The sequence below is a fragment of the Podarcis raffonei genome, chromosome 6 (assembly GCF_027172205.1).
Source record: "Podarcis raffonei isolate rPodRaf1 chromosome 6, rPodRaf1.pri, whole genome shotgun sequence".
NCBI lineage: Eukaryota > Metazoa > Chordata > Lepidosauria > Squamata > Lacertidae > Podarcis > Podarcis raffonei.
In genome coordinates this window covers 51,079,359-51,089,705 of record NC_070607.1, presented here as the reverse complement: position 1 = coordinate 51,089,705, position 10,347 = coordinate 51,079,359, and positions in this window count along the sequence as shown.

Genomic DNA, 10,347 nt, shown 5'->3' with positions numbered 1-10,347 from the left:
AGAAGGCCCTTGACGCTGGACCTCAGTGTCTGGGCAGAACAATGGGGGTGGAGATGCTCCTTCAGGTATACTGAGCCAAGGCCATTTAGGGCTTTAAAGGTCAGCACCAACACTTTGAATTGTGCTCAGAAACGCAGAGGAAAGAGGAAAACAAGCACTAAAGCAGAGCTCTTTCTGGCAGAGAGGAAGACGCAGCTTCTTCTTCTGTGGCTGATGGATGGACTCAGCCTGATCCTCTCCTTGCCACAATCTATTTCCTGGGAGGAAAGGGGTTCATATTCCCACAGTGCAGAAAGTGTGATATTTTCATTCACAGGGGAGATTCAACAGAAGCAATTTTAGCTAACCACTTTTGCACAGCTGGAAAATGGTATATGCCTTATATCTGTTGCCTTATATCCAGTCAGATCAGACGGTTTGTCCATTCAGCCCAGTGCTGATGACTCTGATGGACAGGCAGAAGTCTCCCATAACACCTGCTTCCTGGACCTTTAAATTAGAGAAACCAGGGGTTCGATCTGGGACCTTGTGTGTTCACCACTGAGCTATGACTCTTCCCTGGTGTGGTATGAGGGTTTCTTTTTAAAAATATAACTCCAGGATTCAGATGATTAAGATGTGAAAGCCTGCCTTGCTAAATGCTTCTGTTTTTCACACATCCCTTATAGTTTTTATATATAAAATGTGTGCGGCTCCTGTCTATTTGAGCGTGCTGCAGATGGTCTTCAGCAAAGTGTCTCTTCCAATTTCTTTCCATCAGCCACATAAACAAATGATAAGAATAGCAAAACCCATCTATTTTTAGTCAGAGACAGCGAAGTCTTCTGTTATCAATATGAATACCAAACAGAACTAAGCCAGGAACCTAAGCGAGAATTAAATCAAATTCTCCTTCCAACGCAAGTGCAGTGTTTTATTAGACTATTCAGTTGTGACACTGAGTCCACCCATCCACAGTCAACACCTAGACAGCAGACTGAGCAGGCCCAAAAGCTGCATGGCCCTCCCACGATGGTGAGATGTGTTGTATTTCTATGTAAATTAGAGTGATTTATTTTTAAATTTGCATCTACAGTGGTACCTCGGGTTAAGAACTTAATTTGTTCCGGAGCTCCGTTCTTAACCTGAAACTGCTCCTAACTTGAGGTACCACTTTAGCTAATGGGGCCTCCCGCTGCCACTGGGCTGCCACCATGCGATTTCTGTTCTCATCCTGCAGCAAAGTTCTTAACCTGAGGTACTATTTCTGGGTTAGCGGTGTCTGTAACCTGAAGCGTATGTAACCTGAGGTACCACTGTATATATTAATGCAGACCTTATCCTCTTTTGAGTTTTTTGGGTGATGAGGCAGCAGCCACCCTGCTTGCCTCTATCTATGGATGCAGAGAGAGAGAGAGAGACCAGAGAACTTTGTGGATTGGGCCCAGTGTGAAGAAACAGCAGGGTTCCATCAGATTGAAAAGTAGCCCCAGTGGTATGTAGCAGCGGAGGAAGCCTCTTGGGCACCTGGGGTGGCATGCACCATAGGGGCAGGGTGGGGTGGGGTGGGGCGGGGCAAGCAGCACCCATAGGGATGGGACAGGGTGTGCAGTACCCATAGGGACAGGGGGCAGCATGGGGCCTCGGCCTCCCTACAGCTGGGGGGAGGCAGCGGGCATACAGCATGGAGCCTGCAGCCTCCTGAGGCATGTGGCTCTGGCACGCTGCAGGCCCCATGGTGAGTGCCGTCTGCCATTTTGTCACCCCCCCTCAGTGGGGACACTTGGGGTGGACTGCACCTACTGCACCCCCCCTTGCTACGCCCCTGGTGGAATGGTATGGAGTGCATTCCCTGCTGAAATATGAGAGGCCCCATCCAGATCAATGTTCTGCCAGCTTTTGCAGATCTGCCTGTTTACTCAGGCATTCCTTCAATTTCTCTATCTGAGTCTCCTGTTTTCAATTGCAGTATTGTTTTAATGGCACAGTTTTAGTGTGCCTGTTCAGCAAGGAGGCATTGCCATTGTACTCACTGGTGCAGAGTGCTGCCATTTTGTGCTAGCACCCATGTCATTTTTGCAAAAAGGGAGAGTGTGTGTGTGGGTTTTTTTAATTAGGGATATTTATTTATTTTTTTGGTTTCTGCAACTTATTTTTATACAGTGGAACCTCGGGTTGCGGACATAATCCGTGACGGAGGCACGTCCACAACCCGCAGCGTTAGTAACCTGCAGCGCTGCACATGCACATGCGTGTGATGCAATTTGGCACTTCTGCGCATGTGGTGAAACCCAGAAGTAACCCTTTCCAGTACTTCCGGGTTTCCTGCAGTACGTGACCTGAAAACACATAACTCAAGGTGTCTGTAACCCGAGGTACCACTGTACTTTGTAAACTGCATAGAAGGCTATTTTGGCATTAATTGGTATATAAATTTATAATTAAGTAACTAATTATATTAACAATATTTTAAAAGTTGTGGCAGTCATAGCAGTGAGGCGGCTGCTTTCCTGGGGGCAAAAACAATGGAGCTGGTCTGTAAAACATGAGATGGGGGGTTGCAGCTTTGGACTTCCATGTCCATTTGTTCATCACTGTCTGACTGTAGTCTGCACAACTACCTAAGGTTGGCTTTTTGACCACTGAGCCTGGAATTCCCTTGCTCCAACAGTCCACCCAATTCCTTCCTTTCACATCTTGAGGAAACAACATAAAAGTAACGCCTTTGAGACAGCTGGGTTTGCTAGAGTTTTTCAGGAAGTCTGGCACATAAACTTTTCTTTGATGTTCAGAGTCTACCACTAATTGTAATTAAAAATGGGGGAGAAATTAGATTCAGTTTGCATTCAAAGGCTAAATCACACTTTCTGAAAAAAGTGAAACACAGCCATCCTTCAAAATCTGCATTTCTCTGAATTTTGCAATGCTGTTCTCCAGCCAAGTCATATGTACAAACAAACAAAAAGCATATACTGGGGTAAAAGGTCCATAAAAATGCATTTATTATTGGGAAAAACACGCAAAAGTCTGTTACAATGGGCAAAATTGCTTTGTGAAAGTGTGTGGAAGAGGCAAAAATACAGAATTAATGTGTGTATTAGGAGAATTTTGCACTAAAATGCTGGTGAATTTTCAACAAGTACTTTAAAAATAAATTCACAAACCGGGGTGGAAATGCAGAGAAGTGGACTGAAGAGCAGGCAAATGAGAAACAGAGAGAAGCCAACATTGTCAGGTTTGCTCATCCATAATGGTGATGGGGCCTGAAAGGATTTTCTCCCAGTCTAGCGCTCCTGGGAATGAGACTCTCCTTCTCTGTTATGGTATGGCACCACGTAACTGGTCTCTGGCCTAAGCATTCTGCCCCACCTTCAGGGAAATCCTTGCTTGCCTGCTGTCACCTCTGGCAAAGCTCACCTTTTCTACTGCTTTTTCTAACATGGATGCCATAGCTAATTTATCAGGAGTCCTGTTTGGGCTGTGTGCATGTTCAAATCCTCTCCTGGCCTGCACTTCTGTTATTTTTTTTATATTCCATAGATGGCTTAGAATCCATTATTCCAGGGGTTGCTAAGTGTTCTCTAGAAGACCCTTTGAGGCACACAATGTCAACTGTACTTTCAGTATGATTTCCCATTGCATTTTCTTGTTTTGTTTGTTTACAGTTTCATCTCATCCCTTCCCCCCCCTTTTTTTTTGCTTTCTGTAGGAGATGTTCCAGTTGTCATGGTAACCTCTCTCTTCTCTCCCCCCGCCCAGATGTTTTCATACATTTCTTTGTGGTCTCTCTATATATAGCCATGTAGTTTCCCCCTAACCCTGCTCTGCAATGATAATAAGACCTGACTAGCAAGGAAACTGCCTTTACTTACTCTTAGCCAGCCACTTCCATTAGAAAGTAGAGCATCACAGGCTTTCCTATGTAGTTGATCACATGAATCTTCCCAAATTCTGTCCTTCTCACCAGGAACAGTTGACCTGGTGGGTCTTTAGTTTTTGTTTGATGGATCTGGAGAGCGATTTAGACAGTTTGTTGGCTTTTCATACATTGAAGAATGGGCTTATTGACCAGGTAGCCCATTGAGCTCAGTGATATGGATCATCTCAATGCTATTTGTGGTTGAATTGCTACAATGTTGACATTTCCCTGTGGGCAGGGCTTTTTTGCGGCCAGGACTTGGCAGAACTCAGTTTCGGCACATCCCAGATGGGCACCATTGCCCTTCTAAGAGAATGTGTGCAAGAGAATGTGTGTGGTAGTCACAATCAGCACGCTTAGGGAGTGATGATTGTGCTGATTATGACTACAAAATTGTGGATTCATTCTATCATGCACCAAGTTCCAAGTTCAAGTTTTATTACGGCAAAAGCCAGCGACACTAAACACCACAAGATCAAACAAAAAGAAATCAACAACCTACTATATCAAGCACCTACTATAATCCTTGATGGTGCCATGGCATCAGGAGACACAAGGTATACGAACAATTAAGACAAAAACCAATGCACACAACTGAGGCTGAAGCTGAGGCTGCGTGCAGGCATAACATTGTGGCATTGGCAGGGGTAATTTTTCTGCTCAGTAAAGAAGCACACTTCTTCTGTTCTAAGGAGAGCTCTTTTTAAAAAGGTCCAGCATTCTTGAATTTATGTGCAGCAGCTTCATCAATTGAGACTTCCTTGGGACCATGGGACACAGGTGGCACTGTGAGTTAAACCACAGAGTCTAGGGCTTGCCAATCAGAAGGTCGGCAGTTCGAATCCCTGTGACGGTGTGAGCTCCCGTTGCTTGGCCCCTGCTCCTGCCAACCTAGCAGTTCGAAAACAAGTCAAAGTGCAAGTAGATAAATAGGTGTCGCTCTAGCGGGAAGGTAAATGGCGTTTCCGTGCGCTACTCTGGTTTGCCAGAAGCGGCTTAGTCATGCTGGCCACATGACCCGGAAGCTGTACAGAGGCTCCCTCGGCCAATAAAGCGAGATGAGCGCCGCAACCCCAGAGTCGGTCACGACTGGACCTAATGGTCAGGGGTCCCTTTACCCTTTGCCTTTATGATGTCACTTCCCATTCCTCCCATTTCCAAAACAGTTTAGCAACTGTTTTGTATTAATTTGTTTTATTTGTAAGGTGAGGACGAACATGCTTAAATGTAAATATGCATGTGCTGGTTTTTTATTTTAAAAGTGCCATACAAAGTTATTTCTATCATCAACGTCAGGCACTCTGAGCGTACCTTGCTACGAAGTTCAGCTGGAACTCTGCACATCCTCCAGAACTAAGTATTTATTTTTCCTTTACTCCGAGATATGGATGTGAGGCAGCTGCAAAGGAATCAGAGAAAGCTGCAGGAGTTTAACCAAGCATCCTCCCATCAGGAGAAGCTGCTCTAGTGGTTCCAGTCAAATATCCTCTCCGTGGTAACTGCTATACAGCGAATTTCCCAGCAACAACAGAGGTGCATAATGAATCTCTGGATCATGTAAGAGCAAAAACCAAATTAAGTATCTGGAACCTTTGCCATATCTAATGCAAGTAGATGCCTTTATTCAATTATTAACTAACTAAAGGAAAGTAACAAACAAGCATCTACCAACAATCGTGTTAAGAATTAAGTCTAAATTTGAATTTTCTGGGAAATGTATCTCCTTTTTCCCATACCTCACTTTGAGACCTGATTGGCCAGAGACCTTTGTGACCTCTCTGCCACTCTCTGGTGGGGAAATCATATTATAATGCCTATCAGTAGTTTACTGCCTGTGTTCTTTGTCATTTAATGCCCCTTCCCTCCAGCCCTTCCCTTAATGACATCACCCTTTGTGTACAGTGAACACCAATAAATTCTCTTTCCTATAGCTAAGTATGTCCTCAGTCCCCATGTTGTTCAGTCCTCAAGTATCTCACTCACTGAACTGCTCCACACACCCCTTGCCTTAGCCTGCTCCAAACCAGTGGATACCTGTAGAAGCCAAACTTCCTCAGCTTTGCTAAACCCTTGCCTTTTCTTCCTGATTCTCATTTGGTAGGGGGTCATATTGGCTACACCTGCCTTAGAACATCACAGAGAACAACTGAGGCATATATACATATCAATTTCTGTATTTACACAAGGAATGGGTGCCTGACTGTGAGGCCCTCACTCTGCATACACATTTATACACCAACACCATCATTCTCATCACAGCAGCCCCTCCATCCTGTCTTGGGTCAATCCATTTAATGCATCACCTTTACTCCACTGTTTTTCCATGCTTCATACAACATGCTTTTCAGACCTAATGCAGAATCCACAAGCAGTCTTTGCACCTTGCTACAGCACCCATTACAAACACACCTGTGTCTAATAGCTCCTGGGAAGGTCAAAATTGCACACCTTGAATGATGAGTTCTGCATCTGCTGAGGAAAGAGGCCAGGGTTTGCAAGCATCACAATAGGTGCTTACAAGTCTATTGGCAATGCATTGTTTGCCCCGATTCAGCTCAGCTATGTAGGTGTTTGTGCTGTGATTAGCCTTGATAGTGCTGCAACCCTAAGCAGCTTCCCTGGTCAACAGGTTGCTTACAACATGACCATACAGGCCCACCAAGTGTCCTGGGAATATTCCCTGGTTCCCTATAGCCTTGTGAATCTGGAACATTCAATTATTCATCCAGTATCTCTGTTGTCAGTACATGCCAATTCTACCTGGTAAGGTTGTCACACAAAGCCTGATTTTTCACCGTTGTGGCTTTTCTTCTACACTGTTCCTAACACAGAAAATTTGGCAATAACATGCAAAATATGAAATATTTTTCATTGAGCTTTGTGTATGAAATTATTTGACAATTTGAAATTCTACTGCAAAACATTCAGAAAAAAAGAATTTCAATGTTTGTGTTTGTTTGTTTGTTTGTGTTTGTTTGTTTGTTTGTTTAAAAAACTATCACACAACCCAACATTGACTGAAACTGAAAACAATAACCATATAACTATGGAATCTACTGTAAAACTGTATGTACAATTTGTACAGTAGTACACCAGTTTGTTTTCATGTTACAGCGATGTCAAATACTATTTAATCCACAGTGCCAAAAATGAAGGTTGATGCAATAATGCACACCAGGAAATGGTTTGATTTTACATTGTGATTCACAATTCTGATGTTTCAAGAAGATTCTGCTAGTGTTTTCCCATGACCAATTATCCAATCAGTGACTGCTTTGTGAGCCTTCTTCATTAGCTGCACATCTTCAGAAGGCTATTGTTCAAGAGTAGATCATTTTTTTAAAAAATGTGCCATTAATATTAGATGACGAATGACACTTTGCAGTGTTTAAAAATATCTTACAATCATTTCCATAATAATAAAGAAACACAGTAAAACCTTCTGCATATGAGATATAACTCAAGAGGTAGAAGAACTATTATAAAATACCTTACAATGTGGAAAGCAATTGGTAATTTTCCATTTGGTTTATGTTCTCAGTGATGACTTGCTCTAGAAAAGGCTCCAAGACTTCTCCTTTCCAGGGTGCATTCCTTTTTAATGTAGGTGACATAACGAGGAAGTAAAATGACCCAAATTACAAATGGCTAGTTAGCTGGCGTTTAGAAGACCTGCACTTAAACCCTGAAAGCCCATAGTGCCTAACTACTCATTATGCATGGCTGCTGCTGGGTTCACTTCAAAGTTTAGCATGAACCTACCTAATCTGCAGTTCCTGAAACACTATTCGAAACAAAACACAGCTGTCCTTTGAAATTTGCACTTCTCTGAATGTTGGTATGCAGTCCTGCAAAATGTGCATACCAAGAGAAAAGTAAACTAGGGGATAGGGAAAACCCAAAAATGCATTTTGGTACATTATTTTCATTAACATATGGATTTGTGTGCATATGCTTTGGTTGGCTGGAGCACCGCATTGCAAAATTTGGAGATGTGTGGATTTCAGAGATGCCTTGCATTCCGGTTTGCATATTGATTCAGGAAGTCTGAATTCAGTAGGTTCTAATGAAAATACAAACCAAATGAATTTCTTCCCTCATCACAAATGCACCATACTATGAATCTAAAGCAGAGAGGGGAAGAGACGCAGGGCTGCTGTTTTCTCTGGCAGCAACATCTATTTCCAGACTCAGTTCTCTCTAAAATGGAAAAACCCAGCCTTCCTCATGCTCTCAGTCTATGATAGTTTGGCTAAATGGCTGTAGCATTATATATTTGACCTGAAGGGAGCTGGGATCAAGTATTGTACCTTTTATAGCACCATGGACCCATTGCTAAGTGGGGGCTCAGAGTCTGGTGAGAAGGAAATGCATCTCTTTTAAATGCATCTGGCTTAGTGGATCCAAAATCTTCAAATGTAGAGACAGGTGAGTCAAAGATGACTTTTATTCTGGTTTTGTCAAGGTCATTGCAAGCTGGAACTAATGCCCACAGTTCTAATAATGACTGCAAAAACTATCCTGGGGTTTGCAAGCCAATTATTAATCAATGACCTAAGAGACATCTTACCTTACACGTTAGCCCTGTTGGCTGGGTCTGATGGGAGTTGGAGGCCAACAACATCTGGAGAGCCACAGGCTCCCCATCCCTTGATGCAGAGTGATGCCTGATAAATGATGCTGCAGAAAGCTGAAAAGTAATAGATTGCTTACAGATATTTAGACCTGGTCATCATAAACAGCAAAAGAATTGGTAAATCTGCTTCCAGATTCTAGTACCTCAAAACGCAGATAGAAAACTTGGGAGAAGATGAGATCAGAATACTTTTGCTTGGCATCTAATTTCTTGTGTGCAGGGAATAGTTTTGGATGGAAGAGTTTCCAGTTGTGTGACACACAAACAAGAACACACACAGTCTATATTGATACAGTTTAGACAAAGGTTTGCCATTTCATCTGCTGCTTGTGGGGGAACAGAGCCTTAAATTGCTGGCCTCTTCCATGAAGGTCTCCATCTCTCACTGAATTTCACTGGGATTGGGCACCTGCCCTCCTGCAAATCCTATCCACAATATATGACAACATCCTTTTCAGAAGCAGCATCATTTTAGGATGGAATACTAAAAGAAACACAAAGAGGCATCCTTGCTAATAACTCTTTATGCAGCCAAACAAATAGATAGATTGATAATCTCATATTCAGTCCCCAGCATTTCAAGGTGGGGTTGAAAAAGACCGCTGGAAAGCAGTGATCAGCATAAGCCATCATGACCTAGATGGACCAAAGGTCTGATGTAGGTTAAGGCAGCTTCCTATGTTCCTTGGTTCAAAGGGCAGCATGGAAACTTCTATATGTGTACCTTCCAAGCCCAGCACCCCCTTCTTACTACAGCTTGCTGAAAAGCTGTTCCCGAAAGCTGGGGGGCCCTCAGAAGTGGCCTTGAACATAAGGAGCCTGCAGTTATACCAGAAAATCATGGGGTTTGGCTACTAGGCATGCCCTATGCTGTGGTTGCTTTAGTAGTTGGCTGCAGTGTCTTCTTTCTATGGGCATACGTGTAAACTGCAACGTATTGGTTGCAATGTATTCCTGCCTTGTATACAAGCATGTACTTCACTATCACACCACTTCTTCTCAGCTTTCAGAAACAGGCCTCTGACCCAGCACACAGCTCACACCCACAGATTTTCTCAGCTTCTCGAACGTGCCAGTCCCACCCAAGCAAGTCCACCCACCGACATTGTCACGAGGCCCTGCCTATTTTCAGCTTTTAGGCTCATTCTCTTTAAAAAGCCCCCCGGTCGGTTATGTTCTCTTGGGCAGTCCCTGTCTCCAAATGCCAGCGTTCTCCGAACTACACAGGTGGCATTGGTCTGTAGAGAACAGGACACTTATTTTGCCAGGGAAAACTTAGCAATTCAGGTAGGAGGAGGAAGAGAGAGAGTGAGTGAGACCTGAGAGGCCATTTGGATGAATATATTAAGAAGTCTGAAAAGACTGGCTGTTAAGCAAGTTGTTCAATTGTTATCGGACCCCGCAGTTATATATCTGCATGTTTTTATAAGATTTTTGACAGTGGGATCAAGGACACAAAGGTGCTTCAGCATGCTTAAATAATAGCAACCCCTTGCAATTACAACCCAGACCAGAAGATTAAAAAAAAAAATCCATGTATGTAAAGCAGGGGTGTGATCCTCCAGAATTTATTGGAATACAACTCCCATCAGTCCCAGTTAGCATGGCTAATGGTCAGGAGTGATAGTAGCTGCAGTTCAACATCTTCTGGAGGACACAAAGTTGGAGAAGTCCAGATGTTATTATCACCTTCATGTTCATTAATTACATTTACACCCCACCTTTCTTCCAATAAACTAAAGGCGATGTATATGGCTCTCTCCCTCCCCATTTTATCCTCACAGCATCTTGAGGCAGCTTAGGCTGAGAGACA